Source organism: Poecilia mexicana, unplaced genomic scaffold (genome assembly GCF_051168715.1).
Source record: "Poecilia mexicana isolate PSO_F unplaced genomic scaffold, ASM5116871v1 scaffold_17, whole genome shotgun sequence".
Taxonomy (NCBI): Eukaryota; Metazoa; Chordata; class Actinopteri; order Cyprinodontiformes; family Poeciliidae; genus Poecilia; species Poecilia mexicana.
The window spans coordinates 1,006,123-1,021,164 of NW_028263386.1; positions in this window are offsets into that span (position 1 = coordinate 1,006,123).

Genomic DNA, 15,042 nt, shown 5'->3' on the forward strand with positions numbered 1-15,042 from the left:
AAGATAATCTGAGATTTATGTAATGAGTCAAAGGAACCGGAAGAGCAAATCAGAGCAGAGTGGAAACAGCTGAGGAAAAACAGCTGCGAGATGAGATGGAGAACAGCTGCACTGAGAAGAAGGTTGAGGGAAGAAGGAGAAGGAGGTAAAACAAGCAAACAAAGGAAACAGCCTGAAACTAACCTGAACAAAAATATTTAAAAAGAATCTAAGTCCAAATACACAGTAAATAACAAACCAAGAAGTAAACACAGGTAAATGAACTAAACAAAGATCTAAGAAAATGAACCAAGATCAAAACAAAGCATGAATCAAACTTAAAACACCTTCACATCAGTGAGCTTGTCTCAGATAATTGTAGAATAAAACGATTTGTGTCTGAAAGATGCATTCAGTGGTTAATCAGTATAACTGGATGCCATTACAGCATAAAGACAGAAAAATACTCAAAGTAAGTCAGAGAAAATGTTCCTGAAGCGTCTCGTCTGTTAGAGGATGGAAGTGATGGTTCTGTCAGTAAAGCTGCTTCTGGTCGGCGTGTCTTCAACCGGATCTTCCACCGTCAGATTCAGCCTCATTCATCTGCATTTGCAGATCAAGAGTCAAATTACACTCCAGAAAACAAGACACTGGTGAACAACACGCAACGTCAAGCTGAGAAACATGGCAGAAAGAAAAATGCTTCTAATAAAGCACAATGTTGAAGCTGAACTGAAAACTGTCAAATTGTATGTTTAACAACACGTTAAAACTTGAAAATAAAAACTAAGAGAAAGTGTCTTGTATCAGCAGATCGACCTGAGTTCATCCAAACTCCAGGATGACTCCTCATGCATGAACTGTTCCTAAAGACGTTTTCCTGTCACACTGGTCGAACTGAACGAAGGGCTGGCATGTGCTGCCCCGTCCAGGTGACCCCGCCTCTCACCTGTTGACCTCTGGAGAGGAACCACCATGATGAATAACCATGTTAGATGGATGGAGGGAGGCTGGCATGGTGTAAACATTTAAAGTGGAGGAATTATGTCTGACCAAACAATGCAACATTGTCTTATTGTCTGTGGAGAGGCTTTGAAAGTTTCAAGTAGAGAATAGCAACAAAGTCTTGTTTACTGCTGATTAGGTCTAAATATCCCAATGTCACTTGCAGGAATCACAGCAGCACACTGATGTGCTCCTCTAATCTTACTTTGTAGGGTCATTATTTTATTTTGTGTATATCATATTTGGTTTGTAGCAGGACCAAGATGTAGACAGACACCTGGAATTAGTTTGATGAGGTTTAGAAATAATAAAATCTCAGACAGGTGAACAGGTCTAGGAGCGTGATCAGAGGAACTGACAGTTTAACGGGCAGGGAAACAGATTCTGTCATGGAGGGATCAGCAAAGAATGGCGTTGATAGAGCTGATTAATAATCAATGTGATCATTGAGGCAGCTGGTTGATTCCAAACAGGGTGGAGCTGTGAGAGAAGCAAACCAGTAACTAAGTCTCTGTCCACCAAATATACGAATTTTATCTGCAAAGTTACAGGACAACCAGCCTAAAGATGCAGCAGAGATGGTTGGGATGGTTTAGACCAGGGGTCTCAAACTCCAGTCCTCAAGGGCCGGTGTCCTGCAACTTTTAGATGTGCCTCTGATGCGCCACACCTGAATAGAATAATTAGGTCATTAGCAAGGCTCTGGAGAACTGATCTACACAAGGAGGAGGTAATTAAGCCATTTCCTTCCAGTGTTTTGTACCTGTGCCACATCTAAAAACTGCAGGACAGCGGCCCTCGAGGACTGGAGTTTGAGACCCCTGGTTTAGACTAAAGCAGATTCATGGCTCAGAATGACCTAGTCAAAGCCCAGACCTAAATATTGCAAAATGTGAAAAATGATTACATATGTTCTCCAACAATTAGACGGTAAACATGTCTGTTTGATTCCATTTGGTGTGTTTAGTTGGGCTCTTGTGGCCTGAACTAGACCATAAAACAAGCAAAGTAAAACAATTCAGTTTAAGAAATTCACTTTCATCAGAAATGAGTTAGCTGATGGGACAAATATAAAAATACTAATATTTGAAGCTAAAAGAGTCATCATGTAGGCAGAGTGAATTTGAAACCAGTTCAAGAACTTCCAAATCTCTTCCCAGATTGCAATGAATGCCAAGATTGTTGAAGTGTTAAAAAATTCATAAGAAGTCGCCTCAATGGCTTCCCCAAAGCCTTGTGGAGGATTCTGCTAACATGGAACAAGCTGCTCTGTTTGGATAAAATCAGATCTGAATGTTTTGCCCTGTGATGGACTGGAAACACGACCAGGGTTCACCGGCCTCCCACCGGCTGGAGATCGGAGCCCCACAGGCAAAATGTAACATGTCTGCACTCTGAATACACCGTCACCATGGAAAGTCACCATGGGTGCAGGTATCTGTAGCAGTGGAGGGGAATCTGGTTGATGGGAATATTGCTGAAATTAAATAAAGAGCAATCCTGCATTTCCTTTCCTCAAAGAAAACTTGTTCCTAAATAAACTACAGAGTGACATGATATGACCTGATCTACGAAATCAGACTAAAGCTCCAGGCATAAACTGTTAGTGAAAATAAAAGCTGTTTCCTGTAAAATTGGCTCAACTACAAACGTCTCTCATGGTTTTATGGTTGCAATTTCGTGGGAAGATTAACTTGGACCCGCCCAGAACAGAACTGCTGGTTTACTGCTGAGGTTTCCCAGCTTGTTAAGGTCTCTTAGTGTCAGGACTGTTTCCAGGAAGCCACTGTAGTTATTAACATTGGTGGGTAGCAGATAATTGCAATAACTGAGCATTTCTGTGGGAGGTTTCTGGTATCCTTTTCCTTGATAACTGGGTAATGATCAGATTTACTGATCAATCTCAAGTCAAAAACTAGCTGCAGTTCTATTGCACTTAGTTTCCTCAGAAATTTAAAACCAAATTCTTCTTCTGTTGTTTTGAATCGTCCATCAGGCCCTTACTCTCAATGTTTAGCTCATTTCTTAAATTCATACCTGATTAATGTCAAATACTGTTAAGGTCATGATAGTGGGGGTTTTAAGATGCATGTGGACACTGAGCGCTAAACGTTACCTTTAATGCATTCTTAGATTAAATTATTTAAAAACATTCCTGTCTTCATTCTTCTCTGAAACATTTGTTCACATTAAGTAGATAAAAAAGAAATTACTAATAAAATATCTTACATATGTATAGTTGTATGCTCTGTAGAGATTTTCCTTAGCTTTGATTGTATATCTCACAATTTTGTAATGTATCATTGTTTATTAAACTCTGAAAACTGAGAGGCTTTAATATTCTGTCCTAGAAGGAGGTTAGATGGGCCCTTTGAGCACCTGCCCCTTAGTGGCCTCTGCACGGCCCTGCACAAAACTATCACTGCACCTGACCTGCAAGAGCACAACCACCTGTCTAACGCAAAACCAGCACAAACCCAAACCACAAAGGCAGCGGACTTTTTTTTTAACAACAGATGCTAAATAATAAAGACATGGAAGTGAAGCCGACCCTTTGATCCACGGAAAGAGGAGGATGCCGATCCCAGGTTCAGGGGTCAGACGTCCAGAGGAAGAGAAGGTGATGCAACATTGTTTGTTTAATTTCAACTGGATTAAACTGTTTAACCTGCAGGCTGAGTCGCTCAGTAGGAGCGGCAGATCTCAGCCATCTGGACCCGCCAGAACCACACGGTAAAAAGCTCAGCCGGATCCAAACGACCGCAGTTAGAACTACGAGTGGGATCAAACTCCACTCATTCAGTTTTAGCTTACAGAAAAGGCGCCAAGTCGGCAAATAAAAGTAAACTGACCAATAACATTATGACTGCTGGGCTGCTGTCCTCTGATAACATCCTGCATAATTCTGAACTTTAACCCCAGAAAAGACTTGTATGCTTACAGCAAATTATTTTAAACATTTTTATAATTCACTTTTTCTTTAAATTATGTAAAAATAAACAAATGTTATTATTTGAAGGTAAAAAGATTTAATTGAATATTTTCTTGGCAGTGCTCCCTAATGACAATGGCTATTTTTAGAACTTGCTCCGCGGGCCCCAGGTCCCTTGGAGCGACCGGGGGCCTCCAGGGGACCGTGTTGGTGACCCCTGCTTTATATGGAGCTAAAACAATTTTATAGGTCTTTCACATGGAGATTTGTTTTGGAATAGTTTTATTTTGGATTTTTCAGTAACAATACTACAATTATTATTAACTGATGAGACGAAATCAGCTAATGAACAAGAACAATATCAACTGAGTATTAATGCATATGTAACATAGTACCATAGTAACAGTAACATAGAACCACATAGCCACACATACCAAAAAATAACATTTAGTGACATAACAAAAAAAAAATATGGGAAGGGGAACCTTTAAGGACCATAACAATAGTCTTTACAGTCTTTGATGATTTGTTTAGGTGGACATAAACCTTCTTCATTTTAACAGAAAAATGTTTTTGCTATCTGTCATTGAAATGCCTGAGATTTGACGTGTCAGCCCCGCCTCCCCCTTAATTCAAATACTTAACAGTAAGATAAAATATCAAAGTAGTTAATTAAATATTCAGCTGTTTTGTTGTGAAAATGGCCCAGAGATTATGATGATGAGACTTTGAGGAAGATGGAGTCTCCTATCTGCATACTTTGGGGAAGTGTGTGTGTGTGTGTGTGTGTGTGTGTGTGTGACCTAAGATCAAATATTCTCATCACTTTTATAAATTAAATAATATTTATTTATCCTTCTCAGTGAATAATCAGACATTTTGATTCTTTACTGATTAATGTAGAATGTAATGATTTTAACAGTCAGTGAGTTTCTTCTTGAAGGTAAGAAGAGCATTGTGAGGATGTGGAGAGATTTCATGTAACCCCAACATGGGACAAGTGTAAGAAATAAGTATTTTGGGAAATAAGGTCAATATGATGGTTTTAGTATAACTTAAGGGTTTTATGATTTTTGTTGGTATGAAATAAATGTTCCAGGAACATCCAGTTTATTCTGTGCTGCTAAGATTTCAAGGCTTAATAGTGAAAGAGTGAAGTTTGCAGATGAAGAGGCAGGTTACTGTCATCAAAGGCTATATAATTACATCGATTCTACAATATATATCGATTTTCCATCCTCGGAATGTATTGATTTTTCATCCGTGAGTATCGATACGTTAGACCAGAGGGGTCCATAACCTTATAGCGTCTTTTTAACATATCTGGTTTGTTACGGCGTAGCAGCCAGACTCCGCCTCCCTCAGTCTAACTTTCAACTCAAGCTTAAAGTGCACATTATAAACTACACACCAGTTTTTAAATTGTGTTAATAGGCCAACTATAACCGGAGTTTGCTAAAATTAGTAAACCGTATTTTTCCGAATGTCAGAGAAATGTCAAAAGCGCCGCCATTCTCCGGCTTTTCCGATTATGTGAGAGGGAATGAGCTTCCAAACGTACAAAACAAAACGAAACTTTAGATTCCTGTTTTTGGAAATATAAAATCTTCAATAAATAACGATGGGCTGCATTTTGTTGCTGAGGAACGAAGTAAAGTAGCATAAGTAACCATGAAAGAGAAGCAGAGCGGAGCAGCTGCAAAAGCAGAGAGATCATGAAATTAATTCAAAGTTCGACTGCTGCCATCCACTTCGTAATTAGTTTTTAGCTTAATGGTTTCTGTTCTGCATATAAAGGATTACCTGAAGAATCAACGCGTAGCAGGCAGTGGCGCTCTGTTTGGAGCTGAAAGATGAAGATGTCACCAAAATCACTCTGTCCCTCTAAAATCTTTCAGAAAATCCTAAAACTGTACCGAATCGTATTGTTGCCGAATATCTCATATATCGTATCATGAGATTGTTGTATCACTAAACTCCTACTGTCATTTCAGTTCATATGCAGTGATGAGACATGAAGCTGATGGACTTTAAAGAGACAGTCATCTCTAGGCTGGTGTGTAGAACCAGATATGATTAGACTTTAAGAATCAACCTAACACAGGGGGGTCCAAAGTGGGTCCTGAAGGCAGCCTGCATGTTTTATTCTCTCCCTGCTGGTAGACACAACATTTTCAGCTTGTCAGTGTTGTTCTTAGGCCTCTAATGATCCATCATTGGATCCAGGTGCTTTAAACCAGGGAGAGACTGAAACATGCAGGATGCCGGGCCTCCAGGACCCACTTTGGACCCCCTGGTCTAAAACTTGTAATACAATGAATCATCTAAAACCAACAGGATAAAACTTTAGTACAAACCATGAGGCTGCCAGGCTGTTCTGTCTTATTATTTCTATGTCTAATCATTAGAAGCTGTAAACATGAAAAAGTTACAATGATGAAAAGTTAATCTAAGCTTTATGGGTTATAAAATGTTGTTGCACAACACCTCCCCCCCCCCCTTCTCTCTCTCTACTTCCTCTTCTGAGAGGAGGGAGATGTTGCTCCCAGCTCTCCGTCTAATGGGTGAATTGAGTTTCCTAAATCTGCCGAGATTTACCCTACCCAGAACTGAAGTAAACTCTGTTTAAGCTGGGTGCGAGAAAGACTAGCCTGGTTTCTAACGACCTCCATCCAGATGTCCCACCCTTTTTCACCCTGTGAATTAGCCAGATAAAGCAGCCCGGAATCAGCTAGTTTCACAGAGCACACCTGTTAACGGTCGCTCTTTCTCTTATTACAACTTGCACTTGTTATTGAACCAGGTTGGTTTTAGTGACTCGGGCGAGTCCCAAGGGTGTTGTTTTAGTTTTGGGCCAAAAGCAACCTATAAAACATTTTCCACTTTCTCCTCCCAGAATCAAACTTCATAGTTATTTTACAACCATCAAAGAACTTTAAGGTGACTCATTAACTGAATGTCCACAACATCTTTTAGATTTTCTTGATGCTAATTATTTTATTAGTAAGGCAGTTTTGCAAGGGTCAGTACAGCTTAAATCAGTAGCAGAAATAATCAAATAAGTAAAATCAATAATCTAGCCTATCTTTCCCTAATGCTGACACTGTGAACTAAAAAAGAAAAACTTTGAGAGAGACGGACGGAGTTTGGCATTTTGAACCCCAGAACTGGCCTGATGATGAAGAAGGTGTTGCAGCAGCAGGAGGCTCCCAGTACAGGAAGAGTACTGAGTCAGAGCGGCAGGTCTCGGGCCTCAGGGTGACTTCCTCATGCTCGTAGCGGTCCTCTCCTTCTTGTCTTGCAGCTCTGTAGCTCCTTTCTCTTCGTCTCACGATCTTTCTGGTCTCTCGAGATGTAGAAGGGCTGATCTCATGGAAGGAACACACCAGTTCTTCCTCTTTGCCTTTGTTCTTTATCTTTGTCTTTATCTTCATCTTTGCCTTGGTCTTTGTCTTTGGCTTTGTCTTTGGGGTCTCGAACCCAGCTGCTGAGAAAAGTGCGATTTGAAGCCACATGTTGCGGGGCTAACGGGTTGGTCCCCATGTGCAGAACAGTCTTCGGTTCTGTGGCTCCGGCTCTTCTTCAGCTGCAGAGTTCTTTGTCCATCTCGATCTTGGCTCGAAGCTGCCTGAAGGATCCAACCAAAGATTCCTCTTTTGCACTCACCTTATATAGGGTTTATCCACCCTTTTGGTGCATTTGCATTGGCTAGCTTTGTTGCTGTGCCTGTTTCATTGGCTGACTGCTTGGACCGATAATCTCATATCCATCACCATCTTTGGACATGACCTGATGTCTGTTCTAATGTCCCCGAGTTGCTCAACAGCCCTCTTGTGTCTAACCTTTTCTTAGGAAAGTTGAAGTTTAGCAATAAGGCGTTGGACACCTCCGCTCTCCCATCAGTTCCTCTTTCCACCTGACCTTTCACCTACCATCTACCTCCAACACATCAGTGACCTTTAGTTACAGTTACACATTTTACACCATTTCCAGTTCAATGTCAAAATCACATTTATAACCTTTTAGTTTCTCTGATTTAGCATTCACTTATAATATTATAATAACCATTACTTATTAGTTACTCTTATAATCATAATGTGAGTTATTACAGACATTTCTGAAAAGAAACCAATAATAATTCATTATTCTAATCATTTGACACCATGTTACAGTTACTTCTTTCTCCTTTAAATACTTCCATAAGTGTAAGAGTAAATATTCTTATAATCAAACCAACATCAACCACCGGTTAAACCAATATTAATTATCGGCTAAATCATAAGTTATCATTATTAATTTAAGTATTTTACTCTGGGTTTTATCCAATTACTCAAAACGTCTAGTTTTTATTCCTTAAACCTTTAGTGCTCAAAATGAGCAGTCTGAACTATTTTTAATCACTGCAGGCTGGAAACTTCCTCTTTTTCCAGGAAACCTGCTTTTCCTGTTTCATAACTTTCCTTCTGTCAGACTATGATTTTTTATGATTATATAGAAAAAAGTAGAATTAAAGCAAAGTTTGCAGGACACAATAACACACACACAACCAGATTAATTTTATTACCATCTGACTCTACTGTTGGGTCTTGATGTCACCTGTGTAATCAGTTTTAAAGATAACTTTATTTATTGTTATTATTAAACTAAAATCTCCAGCATGGGGAAGTGGGATGAGCTCGACTTTTCTCGACACCCCCTCCTCGAGGTCGGACCTTTCACATGCTGGGAACCCAACACCCTCCTGCAGGTCTGCGTCGTCATCCTCTGGAAAGAGAAGATGGTCCTCTGGGATGTGAAGATGCAGATCCTCAGTCGTCACCAAGGCCACAGCAGCTTGTGATGTGAAGATGCAGAGTCTCAAAACTCCACTGCTCTTTGACACCCCCTCCTTGGAGTTTTGATGCCTCCCAGGAAGTGATGAATGTCGAAGAGAACCCAGGTCGCTCTGATCCTCAGCTGGATGAACTGTCGATTCTTCAGGATGTGGAAATTCCTTAGGGACAGGTTGATGAGCTGACGGGCTGAGGCAGAAAGCCTCCAAAAAAAAAAAATCTGGAAGTTCAGCAGAACAAAGCAAAAAGCCTAAGCAGCATGACGCTTTATCCATCATCGTAATCCTTTTCCGTCGCTGGAGGTCATTAAGGGGTACTGGAGTTGTCGGAGGCATCAGAAGTTGTTCAGGTCCTGGGAGGAAACTGTTGACCCTTCCCCTTCCAGGTGTTCAATGCTTTGTTGCAGGATGATCTTTGTGGTTCTCTATGATGCCACTCCTTCCTCACGACTTCAGTCCCTTTTCCAGTTTAATCCATCCGTTTGTGACAGGAGTTCTGCTTTAGCATAATCCAATTTCTTCAGGGCCCTCCCAGTCAAAGCCTTGAAGTTGTTCTTTGAATGGCAATCATCCTGTAATAGTGGAAAATCTAACACGTGATGGCATGTTGCTTGATTCTTGCAATGTTCTGGTTCGCTTTAGCTAAGAACTGGCTTGAGCACTGACCTTGTGGACCCCTTTCTTCATTAGTAGTACTGTTTTGCAGTGCAGTACTTGCTTCACACAATCCTTTCCATTGAATTTCAGCTTGATCACCATTGTTGCAGGCCGATCTTGAGCTTTAATCCAAACTTTCTGCCCTGTTTTCAATGACACTGCAAACCGCAACTTCCCCTTTCCCTCTCTGGGCCAAAAGGAGAAGCGCCTCCGCCCTCCTGCTTTCCGTGACGTGAACGGAGTTTCTCTGCAGGGGAAGACCTACTCTTCTACAGCTGTCACTGTTACACCATGTCCATCAGCACCAAGAGGTACTCCTGACCTCTCTTTTCTGTTATCCATGGGGTCTGCTACATCCATGCAGACTAAAGCCCTGGGTAATGTGCTCTTTGATGAACACCCTTCCAACCGTTGCCCTCGGCGACCTGCGTTGTATTTTCCACACACTTCACAGTCCCTCAGCACGCGTTGGACTTGTTTCAGTGGGATCCAAAGTTCATGCTCTTCCAGCTCCTTACGGGTGGGTCGTACGCCTGCATGTCCTAGGGCCCCATGCACGCTCCGCACGACCTCGTCCCCGTACTCTTCTGGGACCTCCCTTCCTCTGGGAGAACTGTCCCACTTCTCGATTCCAACAAAGACAACCTTCCTTTGATTCACTCGAGTCCATGTCTCAAATCCCTCTCCATACAGAATCACTCTCACTGGGGCTGACTGGAACAGGGATCTAGACAGGGATCAATCTTCATCTTCTCTCCTGCTTGTCTTTGTGTTCGAGTCGCCTTTCCCCCAAAGCCTCTCTTTAGCCTTCAAGCAGGGATGGGTTTAGGCTATTGGCTACTGGCTTCTCATCCGGATATTCGAATCTATCCTCAGCAGAAGCTCTCCCTCACCTGCATGCCATACAGTTACTGCGAGGGTTGTGACTGACAGCCGGATCAGTCACCACTAACTCTATTCCTTAAGAGCTAGCCTCCAAGTGAGCTATTCAGATACTCGCCTCTCTGTTTTTACTGACTTGGTTAACGTAGGTCCTTCCTACTCAATTGAAATGGGCCCACCTCTTCTCAAGGGGCGGTGCCCCACCTCTTCTCAAGGGGCGTGGCCCCACGTTGGGCGCCACCTTGTTGTTGCACAACACCTCCCCCCCCCCCTTCTCTCTCTCTACTTCCTCTTCTGAGAGGAGGGAGATGTTGCTCCCAGCTCTCCGTCTAATGGGTGAATTGAGTTTCCTAAATCTGCCGAGATTTACCCTACCCAGAACTGAAGTAAACTCTGTTTAAGCTGGGTGCGAGAAAGACTAGCCTGGTTTCTAACGACCTCCATCCAGATGTCCCACCCTTTTTCACTCTGTGAATTAGCCAGATAAAGCAGCCCGGAATCAGCTAGTTTCACAGAGCACACCTGTTAACGGTCGCTCTTTCTCTTATTACAACTTGCACTTGTTATTGAACCAGGTTGGTTTTAGTGACTCGGGCGAGTCCCAAGGGTGTTGTTTTAGTTTTGGCTAAAAGCAACCTATAAAACATTTTCCACCTTCTCCTCCCAGAATCAAACTTCATAACTATTTTACAACCATCAAAGAACTTTAAGGTGACTCATTAACTGAATGTCCACAACATCTTTTAGATTTTCTTAATGCTAATTATTTTATTAGTAAGGCAGTTTTGCAAGGGTCAGTACAGCTTAAATCAGTAGCAGAAATAATCAAATAAGTAAAATCAATAATCTAGCCTATCTTTCCCTAATGCTGACACTGTGAACTAAAAAAGATAAACTTTGAGAGAGACGGACGGAGTTTGGCATTTTGAACCCCAGAACTGGCCTGATGATGAAGAAGGTGTTGCAGCAGCAGGAGGCTCCCAGTACAGGAAGAGTACTGAGTCAGAGCGGCAGGTCTCGGGCCTCAGGGTGACTTCCTCATGCTCGTAGCGGTCCTCTCTTTCTTGACTTGCAGCTCTGTAGCTCCTTTCTCTTCGTCTCACGATCTTTCTGGTCTCTCGAGATGTAGAAGGGCTGATCTCATGGAAGGAACACACCAGTTCTTCCTCTTTGCCTTTGTTCTTTATCTTTGTCTTTATCTTCATCTTTGCCTTGGTCTTTGTCTTTGGCTTTGTCTTTGGGGTCTCGAACCCAGCTGAGAAAAGTGCGATTTGAAGCCACATGTTGCGGGGCTAACGGGTTGGTCCCCATGTGCAGAACAGTCTTCGGTTCTGTGGCCCCGGCTCTTCTTCAGCTGCAGAGTTCTTTGTCCATCTCGATCTTGGCTCGAAGCTGCCTGAAGGATCCAACCAAAGATTCCTCTTTTGCACTCACCTTATATAGGGTTTATCCACCCTTTTGGTGCATTTGCATTGGCTAGCTTTGTTGCTGTGCCTGTTTCATTGGCTGACTGCTTGGACCGATAATCTCATATCCATCACCATCTTTGGACATGACCTGATGTCTGTTCTAATGTCCCCGAGTTGCTCAACAGCCCTCTTGTGTCTAACCTTTTCTTAGGAAAGTTGAAGTTTAGCAATAAGGCGTTGGACACCTCCGCTCTCCCATCAGTTCCTCTTTCCACCTGACCTTTCACCTACCATCTACCTCTAACACAACATCAGTGACCTTTAGTTACAGTTACACATTTTACACCATTTCCAGTTCAATGTCAAAATCACATTTATAACATTTTAGTTTCTCTGATTTAGCATTCACTTATAATATTATAATAACCATTACTTATTAGTTACTCTTATAATCATAATGTGAGTTATTACAGACATTTCTGAAAAGAAACCAATAATAATTCATCATTCTAATTATTTGACACCATGTTACAGTTACTTCTTTCTCCTTTAAATACTTCCATAAGTGTAAGAGTAAATATTCTTATAATCAAACCAACATCAACCACCGGTTAAACCAATATTAATTATCGGCTAAATCATAAGTTATCATTATTAATTTAAGTATTTTACTCTGGGTTTTATCCAATTACTCAAAACGTCTAGTTTTTATTCCTTAAACCTTTAGTGCTCAAAATGAGCAGTCTGAACTATTTTTAATCACTGCAGGCTGGAAACTTCCTCTTTTTCCAGGAAACCTGCTTTTCCTGTTTCATAACTTTCCTTCTGTCAGACTATGATTTTTTATGATTATATAGAAAAAAGTAGAATTAAAGCAAAGTTTGCAGGACACAATAACACACACACAACCAGATTAATTTTATTACCATCTGACTCTACTGTTGGGTCTTGATGTCACCTGTGTAATTAGTTTTAAAGATAACTTTATTTATTGTTATTATTAAACTAAAATCTCTAGCATGGGGAAGTGGGATGAGCTCGACTTTTCTCGACAAAAACTGACAAGTTAAAATTATAATGATTTTGTTAAGTCTTGAGAATTGAATGCTACAAATATTCATAGTGAATTAATATTGAACAATGATGCAGGAAGTGAAAAGAGACCCAAGAATCAATACATCATCACAGCAGGGTGGAGGATACCAGCAGGAAAACCTGGAACGCTGCAACCCAGTGGCTGGTGCAGAGAGCAGAAACATCTGTGGAGTTTGACCTGGAGACCCAGAGGTCAGAGTGGGAGCCAAAACCCAAGACTGGCTGAGCGAAGGACCTGTGGGACATAATGTCAACCAGGCGGACGCCGTGATCCTTGGTCAGCAACAGAGGAACGATGTGATGGACGTGACCTTCCAGATGATGGAAACACCAGGGAAAAGAGCAGGAGGCTCCAACACAAACATCTGACATCCAGAACAGAGCAGGAACATCTACAGGGCAGTGAAAACAGCCATCAGCTCTCAGGCCTCTGGTAGAGGAACCAGCTGGACAAGAGGAGCCACTGCAGCATTATCCAAGTTATCTAAGCTACGAAACCGTCTAATCCTTCAGTTTCACTAAAGATAAAAACTGTTTCCTGATCAATTGGTTGAACCACAAACTGTTCTCACAAAAATGAATAAAAGTTGGAAAAGTTTCAGCGTCAAAAGTATCAAACCATTACAGGAAGTGTTTCATTGTTGCATTGGTTATGCAAAGAATGTACCTAAAGTACACGACCCTCCATGTTGTTTCCTGCTAATAAGGATTTAAATACATATAAAACTATAATCCACAGAACAGATTTCCATTACACATGAGGTTTGAGCAAAACTTTTCTGACTTTCTACCAGGTTAATTAATATTTAATTATAAAGATAAACACCATCATTCTCCAGCTTAAATAATCTTTGAGAAAAAAAACGTGGAATTTTAAGACGTTATTTTTACGCTGCAGGTTTATGTTAATATTTCTACATCTTAGATGATTCAGATTCCAGAAAGACTGAAGGTCACTCTGACTCTGAATGTTTGTTTCAGTCCATCAGGTGTTTATGATCTAAATATAAAAAAGGTCAGAGTTTCATACATGCCACCAATTAATGAAGCAGATTTTATACAGACTCAGGGAACACATCCCAAACTAAAATGGCCGACGCCTCAGATCAGACTAGCTGACAGGTTGGCAGAATAATAATAAAATCCATTATATTTGTTTTTCCCCTGTTTTAATTTTTACTTTTTAAAAGGACAATTATAACATTTTAAAGAGGTCATGAGGCATATTTGCTTTTAACAGTGTTAGTTTAGTTTTTGCTGAATCCGTTCAAAGTTTGTGAAACCATATCCAGGGTTACAGCTCCCTCTAGTGGCCACAAACCACTTATCATTTAAAATGTTCTGATATACGTTTATGCTAATGGAGAACCTACAAAGTGTTTTTCTTAACAAAAGATAAACATTATTTTGATGAGATCTGAAGACAGTGGGAGGTGTAACTGCTGTCATGGTAAATGTATCTGGATGAGGGAACAAAACAAAGAGCTTTTTAAAGGAACAATGAGGAAACTTTGTTTTACCACCTGCCATATTTATTTACTTCCACCCAGTAACAAATGTAATATTTTTATTAACCCCTTCCAGTCATTGAACAGGATTTACTGAACTGGATGCATCTGATTGAACTGAATAAGTTTTTAGATCTGAACATTAATGGATCTGAAAGTTTCTGTTTGGGTTTGATAACAGCTGAAGGTTCTGCTGAATCTCTGGAGAATTAAAAGATCTGCAAAAATCAGAGCAACGATTATAAAAGCAGCTTAAAGCAAAAAATTCACTGACTGGTTTAGTTCAAAGATAAACATCAGATTTAGTCGCTACTCCTCAGGTTTGGTGTCAGAAACTGGATCAATCAGATTTCTGAAGATCAGGCTGCAGCTTCACAGCTTTTCTTCAGAAAGTTTTTCTTTAACTGAGACCGAAACACCAGACTGAAAACTTCGCCATCCAGTTTTTGATAGAAAGAGAAAAATGATAAATGGAAATGATTGAGCTCATTTTATCAGGTGATTAATTGATTTACTGATTACTGTGACAGGACTAATGAATCTAAGGTTTATATTTATCTGTTCAAAGCTCTGACAGTTATATAATGTCATGAAAAACAACCTAAAGACATTTTATATTTTAAATTTACTTATTCCTGTTACTTTAAGTTTCATAAGGGCACCTGGATAATAAACCTCATGGGGTTCATCCTGGAAGCAGATAAAGATATGCATTTATGTTTCACCATATTATTAATTTACTGC